This window comes from Balaenoptera musculus, chromosome 13 (assembly GCF_009873245.2).
Source record: "Balaenoptera musculus isolate JJ_BM4_2016_0621 chromosome 13, mBalMus1.pri.v3, whole genome shotgun sequence".
NCBI lineage: Eukaryota > Metazoa > Chordata > Mammalia > Artiodactyla > Balaenopteridae > Balaenoptera > Balaenoptera musculus.
This window is the reverse complement of record NC_045797.1, coordinates 1,259,097-1,287,070: the sequence shown is the minus strand read 5'-3', so window position 1 is coordinate 1,287,070 and position 27,974 is coordinate 1,259,097. Positions and strand designations below refer to the sequence as shown.

Sequence of the window (27,974 nt, the reverse complement as noted above, 5' to 3'; positions counted from 1 at the left end):
AGGTGCAGCACCCTAATACCCCCCGAGGCTGGTGTCTTACAAGCACCCAGCGCAGGGAGAGGCCTGCGTGGGGGGATGGGTGATTTAACAGCAAGGCCTCCCCCTTCCCCGCAGCAGGAACACAGGCCTGGCGCTGGGCATCCTTACAGCACAGGGCTAAACCCCGGCTGCTGACCCCTGATCACAGACAGAACCGGGGCGGGGGGCGCTTTATCATAGTGTCCCGCCGCCAAAGGAACGGGAAAATGTCTGCTGGGTGTTTTCAGAGCAGTGTTTTGAGCGAGTATACTTTGGTTACACTCTGTAAAGGAAGAAAGGTAGCTGTGTCTCAGGTCCCTCGTGTTGAAATGTCAGCCCAGACCAGTCTTGACTGTAACCTTCTACAGAGTGATCTGGGCTCAAACAGAACATCGTTGTGGCCGCTGGCCTCCCGTGGGGGTCCTGTCCTTCACTGCTGGGGGTAAAAACAGTGCTTATTTTGAGGCAACCTTTTGCATACTAAATATTGTCTGTTTGAGGAGGTCCGACAGTGGCAGAGAGTTTGCGTAAACCCGAGAACTTACGGCAGCTGCCTTTGTCTGAAGCACAGGCAGCTTTTGTAACTTCCAGGTGTTCCGTGGCCTGTGCTAAAGCCACCTGGTCAGTCACTTGGAAAGTGTAAATAAGGGGCCGTGTTCTTTGAAGCCAGATGCGTGCATATGGACGAGGTTCAGCTCAGGTGACTTGCTTTCTAAATGAAATGTCACTAGAGACTTTAGTCTCAGGAATGACGCCATGAAATACAATGTAGAATAATAGAAGGTCACCTCATTCCCTGGGCGGCTCCTGGAGAGAGCTCTTACTTTCTGAAACCCAGGCGATGCCTAAACTCTACATCTGATCTGCTTTTTCTTCTCTTTTCCACGTTCGGTCCCCATGTTTGACAAGCCTCGGTTTGGATTGCCATTGAGGCAAGAGATCATTGGCTTGACAAGCATTAATAAACCACATCTACACTTTATATTTATGAAGAATTTCGCAGAGTTTGTGCTGGTCTTCATGGAAGAGCTCTCTGAGGTCGTGGAGATGGTATTAATGCCCAGTGACCTTAGCACGTGTGCATGTTCACCTGTCCTAAGACTGGATGAGGCATCTTATCTAATTTTCTCCACAACCCTATGAAATAGACACCATGGGGAAAACAAAGTCAAGAGAGGTTATGTAATAGACAAGATCAGCACATACCATGAGCTATTTTTTTTAACTTTTTATTTTATATTGGAGTATAGTTTTTTTTTTTAATTGGAGTATAGTTGCTTTACCATGTTGTGTTAGTTTCTGCTGTACAACGAAGTGAATCAGCTATATGTATACCTATATTCCCTCCCTCTTGGACCTCCCTCCCACTCCCCCCACTCCGCCATCCCACCCCTCTAGGTCACCGCAGAGCACCGAGCTGAGCTGCCTGTACTGTACAGCAGGTTCCCACCAGCTCTCTGTTTTACACATGGTAGTGTATGTATATGTCAATCCTAATTTCCCAATTCGTCCCACCCTCTCCTTCCCCCCACTGTGTCCACATGTCCATTCTCTACGTCTGTTTCTCTATTCCTGCCCTGCAAATATTGATTAACAATGTTGTGATAGTTTCAGGTATACAGCAAAGTGATTCAGTTATACATATAAATGTACCTGTTCTTTTTCAAATTCTTTTCCCGTTTAGGTTGTTACATAATATTGAGCAGAGTTCCCTGTGCTATACAGTAGGTCCTTGTTGGTTATCCATTTTACTTATTTATTTATTTTTTTAATAGATCTTTATTGGAGTATAATCGCTTCATGATACTGTGTTAGTTTCTGTTACACAACAAAATGAATCAGCCATATGCATACATATGTCCCCATATCCCCTCCCTCTTGAGCCTCCCTACCCTCCCTATCCCACCCCTCTAGGTCATCGCAAAGCACCAAGCTGATCTCCCTGTGCTAATGCGGCTGCTTCCCACCGGCCAACTATTTTACATTCGATAGTGTATATATGTCCATGCTACTCTCACTTCGCCCCAGCTTCCCCCTTCCACCCTGTGTCCTCAAGTCCATTCTCTATGTCTACATCTTTATTCCTGCCCTGCAACTAGGTACATCAGTACCATTTTTTTTTTTTTTTTAGATTCCATATATATGTGTTAGCATACAGTATTTGTTTTTCTCTTTCTGACTTACTTCACTCTGTATGACAGACTCTAGGTCCATCCACCTCACTACAAATAACTCAGTTTCGTTTCTTTTTATGGCTGAGTAGTATTCCACTGTATATATGGGCCACATCTTCTTTATCCATTCATCTGTCAATGGACATTTAGGTTGGTTCCATGTCCTGGCTATTGTAAATAGAGCTGCAGTGAACATCGTGGTACATGTCTCTTTTTGAATTACGGTTTTCTCAGGGTATATTCCCAGTAGTAGGATTGCTGGGTCATATGGTAGTTCTATTTTTAGTTTTTTAAGGAACCTCCATACTGTTCTCCGTAGTGGCTGTATCAATTTACATTCCTGCCAACAGTCTTGCTATGGTTTTAATTTTCATTCCCCTTTACTTAATGTTCTCTGATGTTTCATATGCTCATTGGATATTTGTATTTCTTTCCTTATGAAGTGTCTGTCTGAATCTTTTGTTAAGATTTTATAATTGCTTGTTTGTTGCATTATAAGAACCTTTTATATTTTCTGAATACCAATCCTTTGTCAGACATGTTTTTTGAAAATATTTTCTCGTTCTATGGCATGCCATGTATTTTTAAGGATGTATTTTGATATGCTGGAGCTTTTACTTTTGATGAAGTATAATTTGTCACTGTTTTCCCATAATGTTTATTGCTTTCTGTATCCTGGCCAAGAGACTGTTCCTCCTCCATGTCATGAAGAAGTTCTCCTATGTTTTCCTCTAAAGTCTTCATAACTTCAGCTTTTATATTTAGGTTGTGTAATCAAGCTCAAAATAATTTTGTGTACATGGTGGAGCATGGATCAAAGTTTGTTGTTTTTTTTTTTTTCCTACGGGTGTGCAGATTTACCATCACCATCTTTAAATGGACTTTCAATTTCCTTTGGATTGCTCTGGCACCTTGGTTGAAAATCAAATGACTAAGTTTGTTTCTATTTCTGGGCTTTATGTCCTGTTTATACTGTTCTATTAATTTATTTGTTCTTCTTCATGCCTGAAAAGTCACATTGTCTTGATTACTATAGCTTTATATTGTCTTGAAGTCAGATAGTATATAGCTCCTCATTTATTTGAATCTTCTTTAATTTCTTTCACCAATGTTTCTTTTTAATTTTTTTCAGTGTAGAGTTCTTATATGTCTTTTGCAAAATGTGTTAATAAGTATTTTATGATTTTTACACTATTAAAAATGGCATTTTAAAAATTGGCATTTCCAATTGGCTGCTGACATTATATAGAAAAATTGTTTTTGTCTTGTGTCAAGCTTAGCTCTCCACCCTTCTCTGGTCAACAGGATCTTAGCCAGACAATTCTCCATTTTTTATTCCTTTTCAGTTTCATGACTGCCCAAACTCTGCCTGTTTACCTATCTTTTCCACTACCAAGTAGTGACCCTTTACCTGGGCAACGCTTGATCCAACCTCACAATCAGGAAAGGTCCCCACAGAAAATTAACTATGAAATGTGAGCTCATCTCTTAGCAATCTTTGTCCATCTAGTCTGGAGATACATAGTTAATAATATTATATAATATATAATAATACATAATATATGATATATTGTATTATTTATGTAATAACATACAATATTGTAAACAGTATTGTATATTATATAGTAGTACATATAATACATTATACTATATTTATACATTTATACAAAATATTATAGACAGAGATTAGGTGAGATTTTATGAGCTTTCTAATTGTTTTCATTGGGAGGTTTAGTCTGCTAAATGCTACTATAGCAGACACAAAAGCAGACCCAGGGCTGACATTTAAGAGTTAATATTAAATGGATTAGAAATGGAAAGAGAAAGAGAGACAGAGAGAGCTAAGAACTTGTTCTAAACCATTTCTATCACTTATCTAAAGGTGCCGTTTGGAATAGATATTTGGATCTACATGGAATAGACAGAGCTGTGATAACTCACCTTCCACTGATATCCTATTATGTTTTATCTCTACTTCTTTCTTTGCTAAGACTCTTCTTATATTAATTTATGCCCTAATTTATGTACTACTAAGTCACCTTGCCTCCTTGGAGCCACCAGAGTTCAAAGCTCCATACAACTCTATTTTTTTCCTTCATCTAAGTACTTAGGATAATGTCTCCTACATATAAGCACTTGATAAATACCTGTTGAGAAAGAAGAAGAAAGGACTACTGGCTTTTACAATAAACATTTTCAAGTTAAATATTATGTTATAAAACAGATGGTCCTCATATGTGTAAACATAGTTAAATGCTTCTGTGTCCAAATTCCTTCCCAGAATTTTCTGGGATCTTGCTTTTTCAAATCCCAAATCCTGTGAGAAATCTTTCAATAAATCAGGAAAACAGGAAATGCAGTATAATTTTCATATAAAAAATAAAACTTAACAAGCGACATAGAGACTTTACCTGTTCAGGGGGATCTATTGACAACAAGTCAAAAGCAAGAGCTGATACTCAGTTGATGGTGAAGGTCAACATTTCCGTGGACCAGGTTAGGAACACGGAGAGAGAAGACATCCTGTTCTAATTCGTCTCTCTTGTAGTTGTCACCATATTATGTGTTTTCTGGCTCTGTGTGCTGCTAATGGTGAAGCATTCTTGCAAATAAAACAGATATTAATACATTTATATGCACAGTATATTTTGTACAACTCCTGTGAGTACTGTTGCAACGAATAGCAAGCTTTGGAAGCAAGAAAAAGAGTCCTTAATTTGGCGACTTCATTAGGAGATTCCGTGGAGTGCTATTAACCTTGCTAGCTATAGGCTACAGTTCTCTGTCAATAACTGAACAGAAGAGATAAAAAAAATAATAATAAGGTTATGAAATATTGTGACATGGAGTTAGAAACTGATCTGAAATCTGAATTAAAAAGCGATAGTGATGTCAACCAAAAACCCGGTATTAGAGCAAGACAGCAAAGCTCAATGTGAAGATGTTCTGGGACGCATTTAACAACGAGACCAACTTCAACACAAAATGGGGCATTTTCTATATCTGGGATATTTGTCATGAAACAAAGATCAACATTATAGGATAGGGCAATTAATCCTTTGTACTTAAGGTAATGAAATCTTCTAATATTAAATATTTGTAGTATTATCTTTCAATTTTTACAAAATTGTCTTTAGTATCAATATTCCCTGCTATTACTGTTTTTATTGCCAAACAATGTCTCTATCAAGTAGAGATCACTTCTCTATTTCCAAATATTTTTACTATTTGAATATTTTTAATATTTCTGGTTTTTATTATTTTAAAATACATCAAAATATATTTGTTAATAAGCCATGCTTTTATTATATTATATATAGTTATAATTTTTTTAAAGAAAACCTCTAAAAGGTTTAGTGAAATTCTACCACAGAAATACGATGTAATGCCTAGCATCACAGTCACTTGTTATGTTAAAATACAAAAATAAAGAGTTACAAAAAATGAAGAGTAACTTTTAATATTAAGAATTTCTGGGAATTTTAATTTCTCTTCCTTGAATCCTCATATTTAATACTGGAGGTTTTAAAACACTAAACACAGTTATAGAATCTGCAGTTTGACGGTAAGAAATTATTTATTGTAGGCATCTCTGGAACAATAGAGTCTAATATTTCTCAAACTTTTTTCAACCGTTAACCTGGGGTTCAATCAATGACAGAAGCAATGATTGCCCTTTGCTGTGTTTGTTTTGAGATATTATTTATCTCAATTATATGGATCTAAGCAAGTCAACAATTTATGACAAGATTCTAAAGCCTCTGAAGCTTGCTACCTATACAGATAGCATTCAAGAATGCTTGATTGCAGGTGTTAAAATAAAAAACCAATGACGACCAGCCTTGAAAATTCCCTGAGTGTACAATACCATTTTAGTCATACAAACAAAGCTTAATTTAGCTTATTTTGCAAGACTACCTTGACCTGGGTCATTTCTTGTTTATGCCTCTGTAAATCATGAGGAAAACTTGTGTTCCCCAAGGTTGATATAACACTAACCGATTTCCTATCATTTAAGAAAATTCTAATATTATAACCAATCACTGTGAAGAATAAGCAGTCACTGCTTTTCACTATATAAGCTGCTTTATAACAATATACCCCAGAGCTTCTTTCCTTGTTTTGGTTGGCGTGCTCCCAGGATGCAAACCGTCTCTTTTGTGTGTGCACAGTAAACTTTTATTAACTATTATTTGGTGATTTATTGTTTTTACTTCTGTTATTTCTGAACTTTTGATGCACTATATAGTATTAGATGGTCCAGTGAGGCGTTCCTTTAAAAGACTGTGATTCAATTCCATGACCAGTTTTGAAAAAAATGGAGGTAAATTGAGTGTTTCATGATTTTAATGATAAAATCTTGTTTCTCTTTATTAGTTTCTTTCTCTTGGAGCATTTACTAGATTATTATCCTGGTGCAAGTCAGGAAGTTACTGTGCTGTATTCTTTTTCTAGCCCCATTTATACCAAAACAACCATCATAGTTAAGAGTATAATTTTTGAACATGAACAAGTGTAATACGAGATAGTCTGATTTTGTGGGCTAAGGTCATAGCTGCCGTACTTATTTTTTTATCTTAAGAAATGTAATTGTCTTCTGTGCATATTCATTTTATATCTAGATGTAATAATATGTTTGTCTGAAAGAATGTATATTTTAAGGAAAGTTGTTTAAAACTAATACTTGGAGAGCACTATGGAGCTTGGGAGGTAGGGGACAAGGCAAAGAGAGAAAGGGGGGGTGAGGGGTTGAGCAGAGGAGGTCAAGAGAAACGTGCAAACATTGGGACAGAGTCGGGGAGGAAGGTCCTTCAAGAAAAACACAATGTCAAACATCTGGAGATGCCAGTAAAGATGAGACTGAAATGTAGGAATCAGAACAATAAAATAGTGGTTTGCTTGGAAATAAAAATTTCACTGGAGGTAGAGACAAGACTGCTGTAAATTGACGAGTGAAGAAAAAGGAGGTGAGGAAGTGGATGTAACACGTTCTGAGTTGGCTTCCAAGAGTTTCAGCTGTGCAGAGGAGGTGACAGGATTTCTGGAGGAGTGGAAAATCTCCACAATCTTAGACAGGATGTTAATATAAATAACACAGGCTTAGCATGGTCACTGAGTGAGGTCATGTCTTTGGAGCGTTCACTCCAGGACCATGTACACAGTAAGCACTTAATATGCGTTAAGCAGTATAATTTGTAAGTTTTGAAATCTGGAGAACAAAAAGTACTGTTTCGTCATTTTTTATATGGTTTTTTTTCTTTAATTACTTGTTTGTTGGCCCTTGGACTTTTGTGAATTGTGATTTTATACCATTTGCCTGGTTGTTTTCTATTGAGTTTTTCTTTTGTTTATTATTTTCAGAAGCTTTATACAAAATATGTTTTGGTTACATATTGCTTTGTGTCTCTCCACACTGCACACTGAAAGACTCTATTTTTGACATGCTTTTACTTTTCCTTCCAACTTAGCCACCTCCTGTGCTTTCTTAAAATCCAGTGGAATTTTAGTTCCAGATGACAATTATTTTTACATTAGGCCTCTGAGTACTCAGAAATAATTTCTTGGCAGCTGCTTTATGTTTTATAATCCTACTATCTGCCATATAGTTAGACTGTACAAAGGATGTGAATTTAGTTAGTCTGCTCTGCACCCTGTGGACCCTTTCGTTCCTCTACACTTTTAAGTTTTATTTTATGTTTCTATAAGTTTCTGTGATGTTTTCATCATTTACATACCTTTTTACCCAGCTTTTAAAACTCCTAGAGGAGGATTTAGAACTTATAAATTTATTGTCCATATTTCAATGTTTTTTTTCAATACCCACCTTTTATTTCCTTCACACACGTTTCCTCCTTACAAATTATTTTCTCACCAAGACCCTTTATTATCCACTCACTAAATCTTTAGTCTTTTGTTTCCACAACAATATTTTAGAGCTCCAAGAACCCTTGAGAGATTTCTTTCCTTCCTATTAACTACTTCTGTCCCATCTATTTCTTCTTTTCCTTCTCTTCTACCTTTACCTCCTGCTCCTCCTCCTCCTTGGTTTCTTTTTTAATGGATTATATCTCACTTTTTGATGAGGACTATTTATTTCAAGGTTTTTCTTTTCCATTCTATTAATTTTGTTTCCATAGGGTTTTTTTCTATTTGACGTCTTGCTCTTAGGCTTTGATTCCTGTGTGTAAATGTCTGTAGATAAGAGTCTAAGGTGGATAAATTCCTAGGTGTCATCTGTTTTCTCATTTACAGCAAGGATTCTTGGAAAGAAATGAAGATTCACATTAAGAATGTCACATTTGGTGATTTCAGGAGACCAGTAGGATGGGAATTAAGTTGGAATTCACCTAGAGTTTATTTTCTAGGTTGGGAGTCTCCCCGTACCTCCCATGGTATTACGTTACCTAAGACCGTCCCCCGGACCAAGAGCTCCTGCTTCTGAAGGCTGCGTTCTTTGCTTCATCCAAGAGGCAAACACTGCTTTTAGTGTGTGTATCTCATTGGTGGTTGTTGTGGCAGCACTGGCTCAGCTACACTCCCTGTGTGGCCACTGACAGATATAAGGAAATCAGCGTGAGTGACTAGATTGGGAGTCAAATGATGATATCATTCGGACATGCTACGTCGAGCCTGTTGGGTGTCCAAGTAATAAGTCCAGACAGAATGTAAAACTATGGCTCTAAAGCTCCTACAGGAACATGTGTGTTGAGAGCTGGACAGGAAACCAGCAAGATGGAAGAGACAGATGATAACCTTGAAAGAAAACTTATCAAACACAAAGAAACCTTTAAGATAACAAAACTGTAAAATGCATCCTTTTAGAAGATGAAGAAATCAGGAAAAATGCGGAAAGCAATGTGGAAGCAGAAGGAATTACCATAACATGTAAAGGAAACTAGAGTGTCAAGCTAGAGGGTAGATTTTACCCTTCAAAATATTAGGTAAAAAACCATATGTGAAATTAAAATATAGGAATAGTTGACTCTTCTAAGATACAGACATACTGTCTTGCTTTTGTTTTTTGCTGTTCTTAAAGGATTTGTTTCTCCCACATTTTGATGTAAATTTAATCTTTCCTATATGAAGAAAGAGTCCCATAAAATGAAAGAAACATATGGATAGGAATTACCCCCAAAGTGTACTTTCATCAAGGTAGACTAGAGGAATCTAAGTACTGTAGACATTTAATAGACACTCTATACAAACAAAGTAATGAAACTGCCTGCCTCATAGATCAAAATAAGTATAAACAGGATAGAAGTGTTGTTTGCAGCTCCTGCTGTGAGCAGGGAGCATATCTTACGGTTAGTGTAACCAGGTGACGTAGCATCAGAGGCTTAGGGTGAAACCAGAATGCAGAAAAGTAAGTGAAAGTTGGATATAGTAATGGAAAACCAGGAAGAATCATTGAAGTCAAAGAGAAAAATCAAGATGGGTGTTAAAGGTGATGGAAAACACAGATGCTCAAAGAAAAAAGGGTCTATGGATTGAACATCCCCATAGACAAAATAAACAATTCAGGGTTTTTTTTCCCCTTTAGAAGCAAGACGTATTTGTTTATTATGAGGTATGGGATATTAGATTTTCTCTGAAAGGCCTTACACCTGCTGCATGCTAGCTCTTTCTGGTTCAAGGTTTCTTCCTAAGCCTCAAATAAAATTCCATCACAATTTAAAAAGCAAAACAAACAAAAAAGGATGAACAACATTATTCTTCTATTTCTTATTTGTGAAGATTCCCTAGTCATCTAATTCAATGATATGCAAAATTAACTATTTCCTGGCAACTTCGTTTCAAAGCATGGGGCTATCCAGATGGAAGGCTGTGAGTTTCACGACACAACAAACAACATTTCTTTCTCCTGTATTTTTTCACTGAAATCCCTGGTGACTTTGTTGTGCTTTGACTCAGCTTCCCTGGTGACTATCTGCTTCACTGCTTTCCCATTACATCCAAACCTTGAGGAGGGGGCAGCCGTGGGAGGACTGACCCGCCTTCAGCAACACTGAGACCTGGCTGATTCCGGTTCTGCCCTCTCTTTCCTTCCAGATTAACCTCTTCCCAGGGAATTAGTATGAGCTACAAAAAGTTCCCACCAGAGTAAGACTAACCCTCACTCAGATTTTACCTGGTAAGAGGTTAAGGTATTAACCCTTCCAGCAAGTGCTTCAAAGTCCAGAAAAATAAATGAGTCGAAGTTCACATTTATGATCAGTAGCCTGGAAATTTTGTTGGCAGGATCTTGTCCTACAACCTTCCACCTCATCTGATAGGCATCTGCTTTCTGTAGCCCCACATAGGCTTATCCTTTTAGAGGGAGTATCACACCAAAATTTTAACTTTTTGATTCATGTTTCCTTAACATTGACAGAACTGGAAGTACAAATTTGGCCCTGATTTTTAGAACTCAGCCCCACTGAAATTTCTTTCAGGACAAATTCACTTTGCCCCGGCCATCTTGCTTAACTTCTCTGCTTTCACTCACTTTTAGTATCATTTCAGCTGAGTGTCTATCCGCATCTGAATATTACATCCTGATGTCTGAGACCCTCTACTCGACCCTACTGTCTGTGGTTGGTTTCACCATGGCTGTGTTTCAGATACAATAATACTGAATAATTCTTTGGAGAACTTCTCCACCCATTTCCTCATGGACAGTATTTGTGTCTTCAAATCAAATGGACTTCCTGAATCACCAATTTCCAATGGGCCAATTTTCTACAAGAATAGTTCATCTGTGGCCAACTTAGTGTGTCCATCCGGTTGCCTGCTTGGGTCCCCTCTTGAAATGGCCATGTGTACTCAACCGTCTCCATCTTTCTTCTTTTATTGTCTTCCACCTCCAATTCTGTCAGGCATTGTCCCCAGCGTGCCAGTGAAAAAACACTTCTCAGCAAGACCACCAGCCAGCCCTACCTTTCCAAAGCCAAGGGTCACCTTCACTCATCTTCAGCTGCACATGGCACACCTGATCGCTCTTTGCTTCTTGAAACTCTTTCTTGTCTAGACTCCGATCTCTCCTAGTTCTTTCCCTCCCTTGGCTGATGCTTCTTCTCGGTCTCCTTCCCCAGTTCCTCCTCATCTCAGAGATAAATGTCCCCACCTCCCATCTCCTTTAAGTAGTCTCTCTCTTTCCTAAGATGATCTCATTCAGGGTCACACCTTTAAGTGCGTTTTACACACCAGCAACTCCCAGATTTGTATCCCCAGCCTCGCCCTCTCCCCAGAGCTCCTGTTTCCAACCACGCCCACGCCACTTGTGTAGCTAATAGACGTCTCTAAATTAACTTCCAAAACTGAGCTTTTGGCTTTTTAACTCCTCCACAACTCCTACCAAAATCTGCTTCTCTATGATTTTACATGTCTCAAGGACTGGACACTTCAAATGACTACATCCACACCTCGGGAGGTGGTCCAGCCCCCTCCCCTCCAGCACAGCTCTGGTTTTTTGCTACTTTGTAAGCTTGCTCCTATCTCAGCATTAAGAGCAGAGGGCCCTTGGCAATACTTTCTGTTGGGCTTTTAAAGGCTCAAAACAAAACAAACAAACAAAAAAAACCACACACACACACAAAACCCAAAGCCTGGTCCATATTTTTAAAGTTCTAAAACGAATCCTAAGTGACTTGCCTCGTCTCTCTCATCCACACATGCACACACTCACACCAGCTGCTTAGCCCATGGTCAAAGCCACCTTGCAGGCAACTTTGGCAGTGCCCTGCCCTGGGGAGGGCACTTGAACAGCTCTGCCTTTCTGCTGCCACAAGTGTTATATTAGAGACTCTTGTCAAATACAAACTACAGAGTGAAAAGTGTCTCCATCTCTCCCAAACTTTTTTCTTTGTCTTTCTTTAATAACATTTCTGTCCACTGGTCAATATCATTTATATGTGATTATATCAGCCACTCTTTTAGCTTATGGAGATACAAATTGGTAAGAGATGTTATCTGTGATCTGAAAGTGTTTTCTGTTTGATATTAGTTTTAGATCTCCCATTTTTCACAGAAAGAGACCTTCTCTGCCATGGGGTCATGCATCTCTAATTTTATCTGCCTTCAATTAAAAGAAAAAGATCAGTAATGAACCCAGAATGAAAAGTTTCTATAAACAACCGGCTAAGAAGGGATTGTTATCGCATTTTTCATTTTGAGATATGCATTTAATATTCTATTTCATCACTGTGGGAGGAAAATAATCTTGCCAAGGTCCAGGGCTTTGTGGCAGGGAAAATCCTGGTAAGCATTTGCCTCTTTGCAGTTAGCTGCATTACTGCAAATTCCTACAAAGGCGAGAGGCTACCCTCCTAGAGAGACAGAAAACAGTGCTCTGTGGGCAGCAATTCCATTTCTGGAACCACCATAGGAGTCACGGCTTATTGCTTTTCTCACAAAGCAGCTCAGAGGAAAGATGCTTCCATTAGACTTACCAGGAAGGTTGCTGCTGGATGGGATTCGAGGGGGTCATCCAAGCCCTTCCCCTGCATCCAGGGATGACTCCACAGAAACGATTCACTGCAGATGAGAACATTCTCTGTTTAAATGTTTCCAGGGAACAGTCAGATCCACGTTTCCTGAGGACAATCAGAAATGATGCGTTCATGATTTCTCTTTATTGCCAAGGGAAAAAAAAATAGATAGATTTAACTGTAAGATAACATAAGATTGTCATGGACAGAAATGACTTCTCCTTATAAAAGCTGAGCCCATTCAGCCCCAATCAATAGCCAGGATTGAAGATGTTGGAATTTAGGCAACTTACAGCTGAAAAATAAGTGGGTAAATCCAAATATGCTTTTGTAGTGGAACCACACCTGTAATGCACACACTTTCTTTGTCTTGGTTGGGTACAGAAAATAGAAAAATGCAGTAGGAATGTAGAGACATAACCGTTTCTTTCTGTGTTTTTTAAGCCAGTATTTGTTCCTGGGATCTCTTCCTTTTGACTTTAAGCTGAACTGTCAGCCCATATATTAATTTCAGCTAACTTCTTGTACAAAAATAAGGTGAGGCTGGAGTCCATCTGGAGGAAACTTATTGAAATTTGTGGACCAGGAAGTGACCACTTTTGTGATATTTACTCTCTCCTCTTCCCCTGTACAAAATTTTGCTCACAGAGCATTGACAGGCATGCAGGTTGTTTCTGAGCCATTTCCAAAAGTGAGACAAGCACAGAACTCAGACTGATACAATACCCGGGTGTCCATGACCAGCCACTAATTACCCCTGTGCTGGCCTGAAATGTCCCTGCTCTGTCTCAGAATAACACAATTCAACATGAGCAGTCATCTCTGCTTTGGCTTCTGTATTCTTGGTGTCCATTAGTTTGCTGTTTCACTAAACAGGGGGTGAAAGGAATTTGGTACAAGCTGTTATTGGAGGGATGACAGCTCTGGCAGACCTTGACAAATTTGCTAATAAAAATAAAACTATTGGAAGTTAATTAACTTTCCTTTTTAGGATAGAGAATAGAGCCCGACACATAGTAGTTGCTGAACAATTTTCACTAACTAAATGAGTGGATAGATGCACGATTATTGTAAAATTGGTGCTCCTTTATCCTTAAATGTTAGTTTTTTCCCAGTGGACGAGTTGATTAACTGTTTCGGCTGCCGTTTGGACCAGGACTGATGCTGAATGAGAGAGACAGACCCTTTGATTGCACATTCTTTGAGGAATGAAATGGATTCAAGTAGCTTTTCCCTGCAAAGTTTCAGTTGGCTGCTTTTGCAGAATTTGCATGTGAGAAAATACGAAAGGATTTTGACTCACTGATCAGATTCCTTTAATTTCAGGTTCACAATGTCTTTTAATATTTTAAAAGAGAGGAAGACGGGGTGTCATGGTACAGCCCTGGCTAAGACATGACTAAGACAACTAAATTATTCTCACGGGAAAGAAAGTCCTGGTGACATTAACCATGACGTTTTTTTTTCCCTTCGCCCTCTTCTCTAGTGTAGAGCCCGATGCTCGTCTCCTGATTAAGAGACTGAAAATAGAGGAACGTCTTCCCCTCGTGACCCAGCTGCTCTGGCTGCATAGTTTCCATCACTCTTTCTTTTCCCTTCACATTAGCCACCCTCACTTCTGTACGCGCTCACCAGACTGCCTCACTATTCCCATGTTGCCACTGGCGTCACTGCCCAAGGAGCTGGTTTTGACCCTGGGATCTGTCATCACGGCTCTCCTAACACAGGTGCATCTACTTCAAAGCATCTCTCAGGGGTCCTTTTACATTTTTTCATATCTAGGTGATTATCAGCCTCTTTGTTTCCTCACGAGGCCATAGTCTTCACTAGAGAAAGGACCAAGCACTACTTTTCTCATCACTATTCCAGCTCAGTGCCTGGCCCAGAGCTGGCACTTGATAAATATTTACTGATTGAACAGATTAGTGAAGAAACTAACATTAGAAGGAGAAGTGCCATGATCTCCACCACAGCACATGTGAAGGAGAAATGCGATGGCTCCGATGGAACATTCCTTGCACAACAAGGATTAGATGGTAAAATGTGTGGGTTTCAGAAATCTCCTTCCCCTCGAATGTATCTATAGAAAAGTCTTCATTAGAGACCTTTTTTTTGGTTCAGGCTAAGACACTCCTAGTCTTAAGATCCAAATGCTTCTGGAAAGGTTGACTAGCTACTAGCTGTTATCACTTAGATGTGAATCAGTTATAATTTTTAGTACTTGGGCTCAGTATGCTGGAGGCTTTACTCAACTTACTGGATTGGAGACAATAAGGGCAGAGCAAGTTTGGAAATTGAGAACATTTTTTTTTGCTACAAAAAAGCCACAAAATACCACTGAAGCTTCTGCTACCCTCAAATGTGTGAGGGTCGCTGTGATCCAAGGTGACTGGGCTTTAAGGTCCATGCAGGGCCGAGGAGACGGTAATTTGACACACAGAAAAATGGGGATTTAGAAGGGAAACTTCACACAAAGAGCCAGGAACTTTGATAAGCTACACCTTCTGTGAAAAAATAGACTAGAAAGAAATCTTCTTGCCAATGTGGGGAGATTCAAATGGCATTAATCCATCTGGGTTTGGCTCTGGTGAGAAAAATCTACCTGAGAATTCATTTATAGCCACAACTACTTTATGTGGTTTTAAATTTTGAGCTGACATGCCTTCTGATCACAGCATGTTCCTGGGTTGGAAGGGTGCAAAACTTCAGTAGATTTGCATGCTCAACTCAAAACGACACTTCACAGATAGTGGCCAGAATATGATGAACTCTTAATCAAATCTCTCTCTCTCTCTCTCTCTCTCTCACACACACACACACACACACATACGCTTGTGCACACACAAGGAAACAAACTACCATGAGTGAGAAAAGAAATAACAAACAGTCGTGGAGTCAGATCTTCACTAACTGAGAGATTCAGCCTTCGGAACTCTGTGATACTAAATAAAAGAAGTAGGATTAAATGTTTGAAGCTGTAAAAGAGAAAATAGGATATATGAGCAAGGTACAATTTATTCTCACGAATAAGCAAGCCAACTTGGTAAAGATTCAAATACAACTTCTGGAAACAGAACAATTCCATTGGAATAAAATCCCCAATGGATAAGTACACCTAAAATCAGACATAGATGATAAAAGAAGTAGTAAACTGAAAGTTAGATGTGAAGCACTTCCCCATAAAGCAGGTTAGAGAGACAGAGAGAGAAAATATGAGAGAGAAATGGAAAATAAAATGCGTAGGTTTGATATATGTCTAAATGGAATTCTAGATAAAGAAAATGGAAAGAATAAAGGAGAAGAAGTACTTAAAAGATAAAAGCAGGAAAAATAAAACCCTATTCCTCAGACCCAGAAAGTCTAATGACTCCAGATAAAGATAAATCCACACAAGGAAGACAGAGAGAGAAAGAGAGAGAATAAAAGAACAAGGGAGAGAAGACAGATTACCACAAAGGAAAGGCTTGCTGCTCTTCTCGTCAGATATTGGAAGATGCTTCAGATGATGGAGAAATAGTATCTTCAATTGTGCTGAGAGAAAGCAGCCGTCAACCTCAAATTCTATTCACAGTAAGTCTTGCAAGAATGGTGAAATACAGACATTTTTAGACTAATGAAAACAGATCATCAAAAGACTTTCTCTAAAGGGCTTTGTAAAGAAAGTATTTCAGGAGAAGAGTGTGCAACGCTGGACAAAAGGTTGAATTTGCAAGACGGAATGTAGACACCAAAGACCATAGTAAATGCTTATTGTGCAGTTACTATGTACCAGGCAATTGTCTAAGCGCTTCACATGTGTTAGCTCATTTGGTCCTCACTATGTGCTATGAGTCAGTGGAGAAAGGTCATCTGTTCAACAGATGGTCCTGGAGCAACTGGACATCTGTACAGACAATAAATAAGTATGACTTGACCCTTACCTCACACCATATGCCAAAATTAACTAAAAAGGATCATATGCCTACACATAAAAGTTAAACTGCAGTAGTGGAAATAATACAACAAATCTTTGTAACTTTGTGGTATGTAAAGATTTCATAGACAACACTTAAAAGTCATGAATGATAAAAGAAAAACAATAAAATAAGCCCTATCAAAATTAAAACATTTATTCTTTGAAAGACACTATATTTAAAAAAATAAAAGGCAAGCCAGAGACTGAGACAAAATAGTTGCAATATATATCATCTCAGGAAGGACTTGTATCAGGGATACATAAAGAGCTCTCACAACTCTATAATAAGAAGACAAGCAACTCCATAAAAAAATAGGCAAAAGATTTGAACATTCAAAGATATCTGAATGCCAAATGGACTCATTAATACATGCACAGTAGCATTAAGAAAACACAAATAGAAACCCAAATGTGGTACCACTGTAATTCAGTAGAATGGCTAAAATTAAAAATTAAAATTCCAAGTGTGAGCATAGATATGGAGAAACTGGAGTGCTCACGTGTTGGTGGGAGGAGTATGAAATGGTACAATCATCTTGCAATCAGTTTGGCAATTTCTTTTAAGTTAACCATAGACTGGTAATATGACCCAGCAGGTTCTGAGTTTTTACTGAAAAGAAATGAGAACATGTGTCCATGCAGAGACTTTTACATGAATGTTCATAGCAGCTTGATTCATAATAGCCCCAAACTGGAAACACCCCAAATATCCATCAACAGGTGACTGGATAAGCGAATTACTGTGCATCCGTACTACTGAATTCTGCTTAGCAATAAAAAGGAAAAGCTATTGTTATAAGCGGAAACGTGGATAACCCTCAAAAACATTACAGTGATTATGGTGTGTAAAAGAAGTCAAACTAAAATGTGTATGTACTGTATGAAGGATGAGTTCCATTTATATAAAGTCTAAGATGGAAATCTAACGTGGAGTTTCAGAAAGCAGATTGGTGGTCACCTGGGGCCAGGGATGGGGTGGAGTTTGCCTGGGGAGGGGCTCAAAGGTAGAGGCTTATGGGGATTCTCTGTATCTTGATGGGCTGGTGATTACATGCCTGTGCATAATTGTCAAGACTCAAACTGTGCACTTAAATTGTGTGTAAATTATACCTCCGTGAAATTTATTTTAAAAAATAAACATATCCTCTATGGTGACCTAAATGGGAAGGAAATTCAAAAGAGAGGGCATATATGTATACGTAGAGCTGATTTACTTTGCTGTACAGCAGAAACTAACACAACATTGTAAAGCAACTATACTCCAATAAAAATTCATTAAAAACATAAAGATAAACAAGATAGAACTAAAATACTGGTCAACAATAAATGTAAGGGGAAAAGGGTTTGACCAAAGTTAAAACGTCCTAAAATACATCTACTGTTCTAGAGCAGGTTGGAGATACTGATTAGACTTGAAATAACTATGAGATTTTGATGATAAGAATTTTAATGATAATCACTAAGATAGAAATAGAGTGTGTATGTTTTCAAAAGAGTGAATATGGGTGAACGGGTGCATGTGTCGGGGGGTAGGGATGAAATAAAAACAAAACACAAAACCAATCCTATAAAACAGAGAAAAGAAGAAGAAAAAGAGTCTTGCCCCCTTGCCTGTGATGAAAATGATGCATTTTATGCATTTGATTCAGTTTTATGTTAGTTCTCTACCGTTCTGGATTTACATGTTTTCCTAGGTGATTTTATCTCTGGTTTCCCCAACACCTTACCCGCCTAATTTACAAATATATCCACGTCAACACAAAAATTTACCATTTCCTTTTGCATCCTTCTCTCTGTTTAAGATTGAGCCTTTCACATCCCTGCCACCTGCTCAAACTTCCTCTTCTTATCCTATGAATTATTTTCTCTTACTTCTATCACTTTATCTCCCGGGTCCATCTCTCTCTCTCTCACATACACACACACATATGCACGGTTTGTGATTATATATATATATATATATATATACACACACGTATATATGTATATACATATAGAGATGCACAGACTGCAACTCCCTGTCTAATTCATGACCATCTATCGTGACTATGAGACTCTCATGCCCATGATTTCCCTCAAACTGCTCTGAGATCAGTGGTGACACCCTAGGTAATAAATCCCATAGATAATTTTCACTGCTTATTATACTGTATGTGAAATTTGGTTCTATTTGCCACTCCTGTCCTGCTGTTGGTTTTCTCTTCTCTCAACCATCTGTTATATGTGTCCAGGTCACCAGACAGCTGATAAATTAGAATTTCTTGAATGGAAGATGGCTTGCTTTCTCTCCCCTTTTGCTTTATTCTTAACCTACTAAACCCTCCTTCCTCCAGGAAGCCTTCCTGACCATTTCTGGCTGGGTTTCTGAAATATCTGTGTTCCTAAAGCAACTTCTGCATGATGTGTCTTCTGCTGTAGGAATGTGAGTTCCTTGAGGACAGGTGTCGTACACTTTCTATCTTACACCAGATGTTCAGCCCATTGTTACAGGGCCCTCTGTAGGAGGACCTCAGAGTATATTTGGTGGATGAATGAAGATGAAGATGGGAACTACCTATAGTCATTATTGTTAATATTTCCCTTTATTTCCTTTTGGGCTAGGGCATGAATGGCTGGCATGATATCAAGGAGTCAGGGTCTTGGAAAAATAGAAAGAAAGGGGACTTCTGAACAGAGGACAGATGCTAAAGGAAATTGACTACCCTTTAACTAAGCATGGTTTAAAACTAGAAGTTCTCACTCTCTTTGGGATACTCAAGACATCCCAGGTCGTCACCCTTTAGTTTCCAAGACAGATATAAATAATGGCATATTGGTACATTTTTAACAACTGGCTCTCCGCAGTAAAGAAACATAAAACAAAGAAGAGCCTTAATATGTAGCATTTTCCTGTAATAGAAATAGCCCATCATAGCTGATTTTAACCTATGTGATGTCAACTAGCTTTCACAATTCCTAAAAATTTGAAAATTGGCTTGTGTGAGCTGGTACAAGCTGCCTTTAGTACACCACTGGATATAAATAATGTATGTACAAAGGTCAATTTATTGGCCTCCCATTTGTATAATGCCTTTCAATTCATAGTATTTTGTACAGATTTCCTGGAAGACATGGAAATATTATTATTGATGTTTAATAAATGAGGAAATTAAAACTCAGAGAATTTAATGACTTATGGTATCAAGAAAGATGATTTTGGCAGCCAATAATAGAAATCCCTTACTTCAGTTGACTTAAAAATAAGGAGTTTAGTATCTTTTGTAATGGGGACACCAAAGGGAAAATCAGGGTTCAGAACGGTGTGTGTCCCTCATGATGAGTTTAAACACCCTCCCTCGTTCCCTTTCTCCTCTGACGTTCTTGGTGTTGGTTGGACCCTCTACCTTGATATTCAGGCTGGTTTGGGCAGTCCAGCTGGACTTGGCAATGGCCAGCGCAAGGGCGAAGACTATCTCCTCCTGGCCCAAGACTTAGGGTCAAGGAACCTTTCCCAGAAACTCCCCCCGAGATTGACCTCATTTCTCACTGACCACAACTGGGTCACGTGTCCAAGGCCAGAACACTTGAGGGCAAGAGAATGGGATAACTTGGCTGACTCAGCTAAACGGATACTCTCCCAGTGCTGGGGGTGAGTCAGTGTCATCTGGGATCCGCTGGAGAAAGCTACAGATCCAAACACATCTGATGTTCTGTTAGGGAGGAAAAGATGGGCAATGGATACGCAACTGGCAGTGTCCATAGAGTAGCCAAGTTCAGAGTCTAGTTGGTGGTGAAGCCTGCAATCTACCATCATAATCAAGCACCACCTTCCCAAACATGACATCCAGTTTCTTTATAAAGATGTAGATAAAAATCATCTTTCTTTGCACTCCTCTGACATTTTTGTATGCAATTATCTTTGTTTATTATTCCAGCAAAGTTATATGGATTTGCCTACTATATTTCATGTTCTAGGTGTAGGTGCATGCCTCTGTGTATTTCTTGTATGAGCATATATATAAACTCTGTGTTACCGGGTGACAACACTGTTTATACTACCAATTTGTGCTCACACAGTGCCTTGCAAGGAAAAGGCACAAACACTATATATATATGTATATATACACAAATATATATAGTATATATATAAACTAATATATATATAATATATATACATTTGAAAAAGAAAACTTCCAGGCTTCTCTTCCACAGGAGTCTTTCAACAACTTTCCAATATTGTGCACTGTTCAGTAGAGACAAACTTTAAAAGTTAGAGCCCTGAAAGAGAATTTTTTCTAAAAATTATTGCAAGCATTGGAAAATAAGGAGTTACAGCCCAAAATATCTTGCAACTATAACTATCGAGCTCACTGCAGTGATTACTATAACGTGCAGTGTGGCAGAGTTACAGTTGCCATGGGAACCATAAATTTGATTTTCTGAGGTTTTGTGTGTACAAAATCTCAACTATAATGCTGCCTTCATGTATTGTCTTTTTCATTTGTTATACACGTACTTGGGTCCAAAGTAGGTCACCTGAACTAAACACAGAAATGTTGGTTGCTTTCTTCAAAGGGTTCTTTAATATCTCAGCAGTATCAGAGTTAATTCAGAAAGTGCATGTATAAAAAATTATTTTTGATCTTACTGCAGACATAATAGGTTAATCTCTTCCATCCCAGCTTACACCATTATTTGGAATAAAAGCCTCCTCTGTATTTTCAGCTTTTGATCTATTCACTTTTAAAAAGTTTATGTGAGTTGGTGCTGTTTCAGGTGGATAACAGATGATATAGTCCTATCGATGTTTTGTTGTTTGTCTTTTGTTTTCTAATAATTCCTTTATATACTATTTCTGACTAGATTATCTCTCGGCTTCAGTCTTTTAATAGAATGAAGCTCATCTCCTTACCTGGGATGGAGTGCTTTACCAATACCCATGATGTAATGGCCATAGTTCAACCAACCTGATTTTCTATTGCTCTTTTCTATAAGTTCTTTGAAACATTGAGAACTCACATCTCTATGACTTTAATGAAGAGAAGGTTTGAATTGCTGCAGATACAAAGTCCTGGCAGACTCTAGATTTAGCCTTTACTCCCTGTTGCAGGTCTGTCTTGACATAGCAGGAAATGCTAGCTTTCTCATTAACTATAGGAGTGCACAAAATGTTCCAAGTTTATTTGGCTACAGTGAATCAGAGCATTGCTTTCATCTGATTTTCCCCCGTGAGAAGTCGACAAGAATTTCCCACACCACTGCTTTGCCAGGGCTAACAGCAGCCGCTAACGTTATTTACCTATTGCTTCCACGTCTCGTATTTTGGATAAGGAATGTTCATACTTGTTTGCTGAATAAATTTGGACACTGTGCTGTTTTACCTTGAAGACTTCACATTGTCACAATTTTCCCATTTCTTTAATGTAAGTAGACAAAAATCTAAATTCTACCACTCTCAGCAGAGCTCTGGAGTGGTTAATTGAAACGTTGCTTGACAGAAAGCATTTTTTAATAATTGTTGCATTTTTAAATAAAAACAGAAAAGACTATGATAGTGTGTCGATGTCAGTTTCGATAAGGGATGAACAGGTATTGTGATGCATTGCACCAGCTACAATAAATCAAAACTTCAGAGACAGGATGGCATATTTAACAAACTCGTCACTTTGTAATGATGAGGCAGGCGGTGACTCAGCACAAACTAGCAAAAGACAAGGGCAACATGCACGACATCAGCATGCCTGCAGGCAGATTTGACGGTGCCAGCAATCTTCATCTGTGTGTGTGTAATTCACCTGAATAATCTTCAGAATCCTAAATCCTTCGAACTACTCAGTGTAAAACAGAGGGCTGAGGAAAGAAGATGGGGTAAATGAAAGAACGAAAAAAAACCGATCATCAACCGGATCGCTCAGCAAACATGTACTGATGAGCTTTCGGAGAACTGGGTACCATAGGAGTAGAAAATATCCCCAAGGTTTAATTTGGGGGATGTCTGTCAGTGAAACAATAACTTGTAGAGAGACGTGACAAGCAGCCTTGCCTGAGTTCGTGCTAAATGGCAAAAAAAATTACATGAAGGAAACGTGTACATGGTGCACAAGACTCAGTCCACTAAAACACATAGAAATCTTGGATAAAATACAATAACAATACAAAACTATATGTCAACCATTCATTTAATTCTCACAAAAAGTCTGTGATGCAAATAACAGTGAAACACACTACCCTCCTACTAGAAGAGCTAAAATCCCCCCAAAAAAACCTATCGCTAGAGAGGACGGGGAACAACAGGAACTTATATTCCTTGATGGTAGGAACGCAGTAGGGTACAGTCACTTCAGAAGGCAGTTTCTTACAAAGGTAAACATAGTATCATCATACGATCCAACAATTATGCTCCTAGGTATTTATCCAACTGATTGGTGAACGTACGTCCACACAAAAATCTCCGTGCAAATACTTATAGCAGCCATAATCATAATCATCAAAAATTTGAAGCAGACAAAATGCCCTTCAGTAGGTGAACAAGCAGAGTCTGTACAATGGAACATCATCTAGCTCTAAGAAAGGATACACTGTCAACCCATGTGACAAAGTGGAGGAATCTTAAATTCACATCATTCTAAGTGAAAGAAACAAGTCTGAGGAGGCGACATACGGCGTGTTTCCAACTACGTGACATTTCATAACAACCAAAGCCATGGAGATTGAAAACAGATCAGTGCTTGTCAGGGCAAAGCGTTGAATACATGAAGCACAGGGGATTGTCTTTTCCTTCGTGATTTTATTTAAATATTTAAATAAATAAATAATGTTTATTTTAATTAAAATAGTTTTGAGTTACAGGAAAAATGGCAACTATAATACAGAAGAGACCTAATATACCCACACCCTATTGCTGACATCTTACTTATGTATGGTATATTTATCGCAACTAATGAACCAATACTGATACACTATTATTAACTAAAGCCCATACTCTATTCAGATTACCTTATGTTTTATCTAATGTTCTTCTTCTGTCCAAGAATCCCATCTAGGCCACCACATTGCATTACACACGACCTCAGTCAGGGGATCAAGGTCAACATCAACAATGATGTCATGTTGATAGTGTGTACTCTTGATATGATGTGATGAAATGGACTTTACCCCTGTGGTCTTCCTTCCCCAAACCCCAATCTAATGATGAGAAAAACATCCAACAAAACCCAAACTGAGGGACAGTCTACAGAATACTTGGCCCGCACTCCTCAAAACTGTCAAGGTCATCAAAAACAAGCAGCATCTCAGAAACTGTCACAGCCCAGTGGAGCTTCAGGAGACATAAAACTAAACATTACACAGTCCTCTGGGTGGGATCCTGAGACCGAGAAAGGACATTAGGTTAAAACTAAGGAAATCTGGATAAAATATGGTCTTTAGTTAATAACAATGCATCTCTATTGGTTCAACAGTTGTGGTAAATGTACCATTCTAATGTAAGGTGTTAACACTTAAGGAAAATGGATGTGGGGTGTCAGGGAACTCTCTGTACTGTCTTTGCAATGATCTGTCATTGTAATCCCACAATGAATAAACTTAAGCATAGAGATATTTTTATGTTGTCCAAAATATTACAAGTGAATGTCAGGAACAAGATTCAAGCAGAGGAATGATAACAGTCAGAGTCTGAACTTTAGGTACAACTGTGTATAGTATTTCTATATATATCAATGTTAGAAAAAAAAAAAAAAAAGATATTTTTAGGTGCCAGAAACAAGAAGGAAAGGAGTCGATCAAGAATCTAGGTGGGAACTGACCTCACAGGAGCCCACGGGCCTGACTCAGGGCCCACAGGGGAGGCCGTCTGGCTTTGTCTGTACAGCATGTAGCAAGAAGAGAGAATCTTGCAGAAAGCCCGGAGTCTGGAAGAACTGACCCATCCGTGCAAAATGCAGACCGCAGTTCCAAGGCAGCTGTCCCGTCCACGCTGCTTCCTCAGAACAGTTCTCACAGCATAGCGTGCCCCCCAGACTCTTCCCTACTGAGGACCCTGCCCCAGCAAAGGCTTCAAGAAATCTGGGTCCAGGCCTCAGAGCAAAACCCTTCTCCTTTATCTGAGGCAGGGCACTCTAAGAACTAAAAAACAGTCCTTGAGTTTATACTTTGAAATACATGTTGGGCCAAAGGTCACAAGCCCTGATAGTGACCTGACACTTCACCTTAGATGACGGAGTATCAGGCAGCACATCTGTTGTGTACTTGGACCTTGGCTGCTTCAGAAAGACTCTCATTTTTAACACCTTGTTCATCCAGGCAACACGTGGATGACTATTTACACCGGAAAAAGCTAAGCTAGTGGGGAACACATCCGGGGTTGAAGGGTCCGCATTCCTCACCGGGCCTCACTTTCAGGAAGGTGTCCCTGGTGCCGACCTTTCTACGGACTCCCAATCCAGGGGCACGTCGTGTGTTTTTGCTCATTGTCTTCCCCTTATGTCAGCATTTACATTAAAGCCATTTATATCATCTCCAGGAGTCTCTATCCTTAGTTCTCACCTCCTCCATCTCTATAAATGGAAGGAAAGAAATGGTCCCACCAAAACCTGGCCTGTCATCACCTCAGAGAACGCAGGCAAGTCCCCCTGCTGCTCTTCTGTTGTGATGCCACGTCAGGTCATCGTCCCAGTTCAACACTTAACAGAAGCACCAAGATCATTGGCCCCCTTCTCCCTTGCAGGGTGTTCAAACCTCAGGGTGCTGGGGAGTTGCACGAGTAGCTTGTTTCATCAGCAGGTTGCTAGGTGACGCACAGACCTGTGCGTCAATCCCGGGTGGTTCGATCAAAGGCGCCGCATCTCCACAAGCTCCCAGGTGACTGGGACCTGAGGCCTCCTTGAGGGGCCTCACTCTCTCCCGAGCGTGTTCGTTCTCCTTCTTTGGAACCTTCTTCAACTCTCCCTTATGGACCGCACCTCACTTTCTGTTCAAAGCTCATCCCTGCAACTAATTTTTCTCAACAAATAAGAGTCAAAGAATACGCTTTTAGGTGACTCAGTTTTCCGAATTGTGAAATGGCTTATTAAGTCGTACTTGCCTTATCTAAGAGAGATACTGTGCAGACAGTACTAATACTTATAAAGCATTTGAAGTCTCGAATATGAAAAGTACTTTATGAAATATTGACGACCCATCTGTTCCACTGTGTAGTCAAGACGTTTTCCACCTGTGTGTTCTCAGGCAGTATTATTTCTGAAGAGATACGTTTTTCCTTGCAATAATTATAAATGCCTATCACATTCACAAACAAACTTTGTTCAGCAATTTGCTCCAGTGTTTCCCAAGCAGCTCACCATAAAACAAAAGGACTTGAAAAGATCTGGATATAAAACCTAATACACCTCTACACCAGGCGGAACTATTCTCACATCATTCTGGAAAGAGATTAATTAATCAATTTTTAAAGTATTTTTTTGTTCCAGTAAGGAGCAAATGTGTCTTCTTATGTACAAAAAAAAAAGTGTCCTGAAGTGCCGCCACGCAGTAGAAAGGGTGGTACTTTGCAGACAATGGGCTTAGAGGAAGTAAATTTGAAAGAAGGCAAAATATATTAAACCAACGCTTCCAAAATGACATTAATGCCACAGATTATAATGAAGTACCAGACAGTAAACAGAGCAGTATTTCGTAGTAAAACAAGTTTGGGAAGCACAGGGTCAGATCCAGTGAAATGGGAGGCTTTGCAGAACACCCCAGAACCTGTGACACAGATTGTGTGCGTTGTGACCCTCTGAGAGGGGGGAGTGTAGGTCACATGGTCTGCCCATATTGCCTGTTTTTAATGCTGCTTGGTCATCTAAATTTACATTGTAAGTCGTGGAAAATTTGGTAGCAGATAATGGACAGGGGAGAGTTTAGATATACGTCTCCTTGCGCCTGCGGCGACTGACACGGCACGTGGCACATTTTGCTCAGCCTCTTATTTGTCTATAAAATACATAAACACTGAAGGAGGAGATGCTAGCAGTGACCAGATAATGAAGGAAATGTTTACATAGGCTTTGAAATATATTACAGCCACATTCCCAAATTGCTGTCCTCAGATCACCTCTGCATAAGATGTTCCTCGAATAAAGGAAGTTTGGAAATGCTGCTTTAGTTCCACCTCTACCTGATTCAAAGACTTTCCGTAATTTAGCACAAGGTGCTGCTTCCTCAGGGCACTGTATTGCCTTCTGCCAGGAAAAACTCCGTGATACCCTTTGTGTTCAGTGACTGCACAGTAGGCGTGCCCCGGAGATGTCCAATGCTGCGCGTCAGGAAGCGCCATGATGCGGGTTGGAGATCCACAGTGGACACCCCGGGGGCGAGAAACTTCCCAGAACACACCCATTTCCATACTCTTAATCTCATGCTTCCCAAACCTACTCAATGATGAATCCACTTTTCTCTGTAACACCCACAAGGACTCCTGAAACATTAATGCTACGTCATTGGCCACACTTTGGAGAACACCCTCGCTGGGGGTCAGACCTGAGAATCTCAACCACTAGAACAGCAACACCCTTGGAAGCATAACTGAGAGCCTTCAAGCAGTGACTAAGGTTAAAAATAGCAGCAAGGCAAAGAGCACATGATGTGACATCGGTGTCAGTTTCACTAAGTTAAGAAAAAAGGAATCTCTCTGGCAGGAAAGGAATATAAAATTGATTCGCTTCGGGGAAGGCTGAGACAGCAGAAGTCCCATGGATAAAAATGAGCAGCATGGGCTTCCCTGGTGGCGCAGTGGTTAAGAATCCGCCTGCCAATGCAGGGGACATGGGTTCGAGCCCTGGTCCGGGATCATGCCCCGGAGCAACTAAGCCCGTGCGCCACAACTACTGAGCCTGCGCTCTAGAGCCCACGTTCCACAACTACTGAAGCCCACACACCTAGAGCCCGTGCTCCGCAACAAGAGAAGCCACCGCAGTGGGAAGCCCATGCACCGCAACGAAGAGCAGCCCCCACTCACCACAACTAGAGAAAGCCCGCGTGCAGCAACGAAGACCCAATGCAGCCATAAATAAATAAATAAATTTTAAAAAAAAAGAACTAAGGGAATACGACACAAAATCACAAACACACACACACAAAATGAGCATCGTGAGGAAAGAACAGGAGGGAGGGTGTGGAGAAGTGGCAGGAAGAGAAGAAGGAAAAGCGAGACAGAGCAGAGGCGATGGAGGGCAGAAGGGAAAGCGAGTAGGAGAGGAGACGGTAGGTTAAGCTGTTGGGAAGACCAACGGCAAGACATGGCAGTGGAGGAAGAGAGCACTACCCATGAAAGGAAAAGCATTTAAATTCACCGACTAAGTAACTAACAGCCATCTACTACCACAGCTCTACGTGACGGGAGCA

The 27,974-nt window shown here is 39.6% G+C and overlaps 1 long non-coding RNA gene across 4 annotated transcripts in view; it reads right to left on the bottom strand.

Annotated features, from left to right (window-relative positions):
- The window catches only part of LOC118905656, a 122,573-nt gene that overhangs the window by 44,077 nt on the left and 50,522 nt on the right, over positions 1 to 27,974 (bottom strand). For 3 of the 4 annotated variants that reach the window (XR_005022307.1, XR_005022306.1, XR_005022308.1), the window contains exon 2: positions 12,620 to 12,763. This is a non-coding gene — a long non-coding RNA (uncharacterized LOC118905656). Of the gene's footprint in view, positions 1 to 4,603; positions 4,795 to 12,619; positions 12,764 to 27,974 lie in introns of all 4 variants that reach the window. The other variant, XR_005022309.1, reaches the window with a different exon arrangement.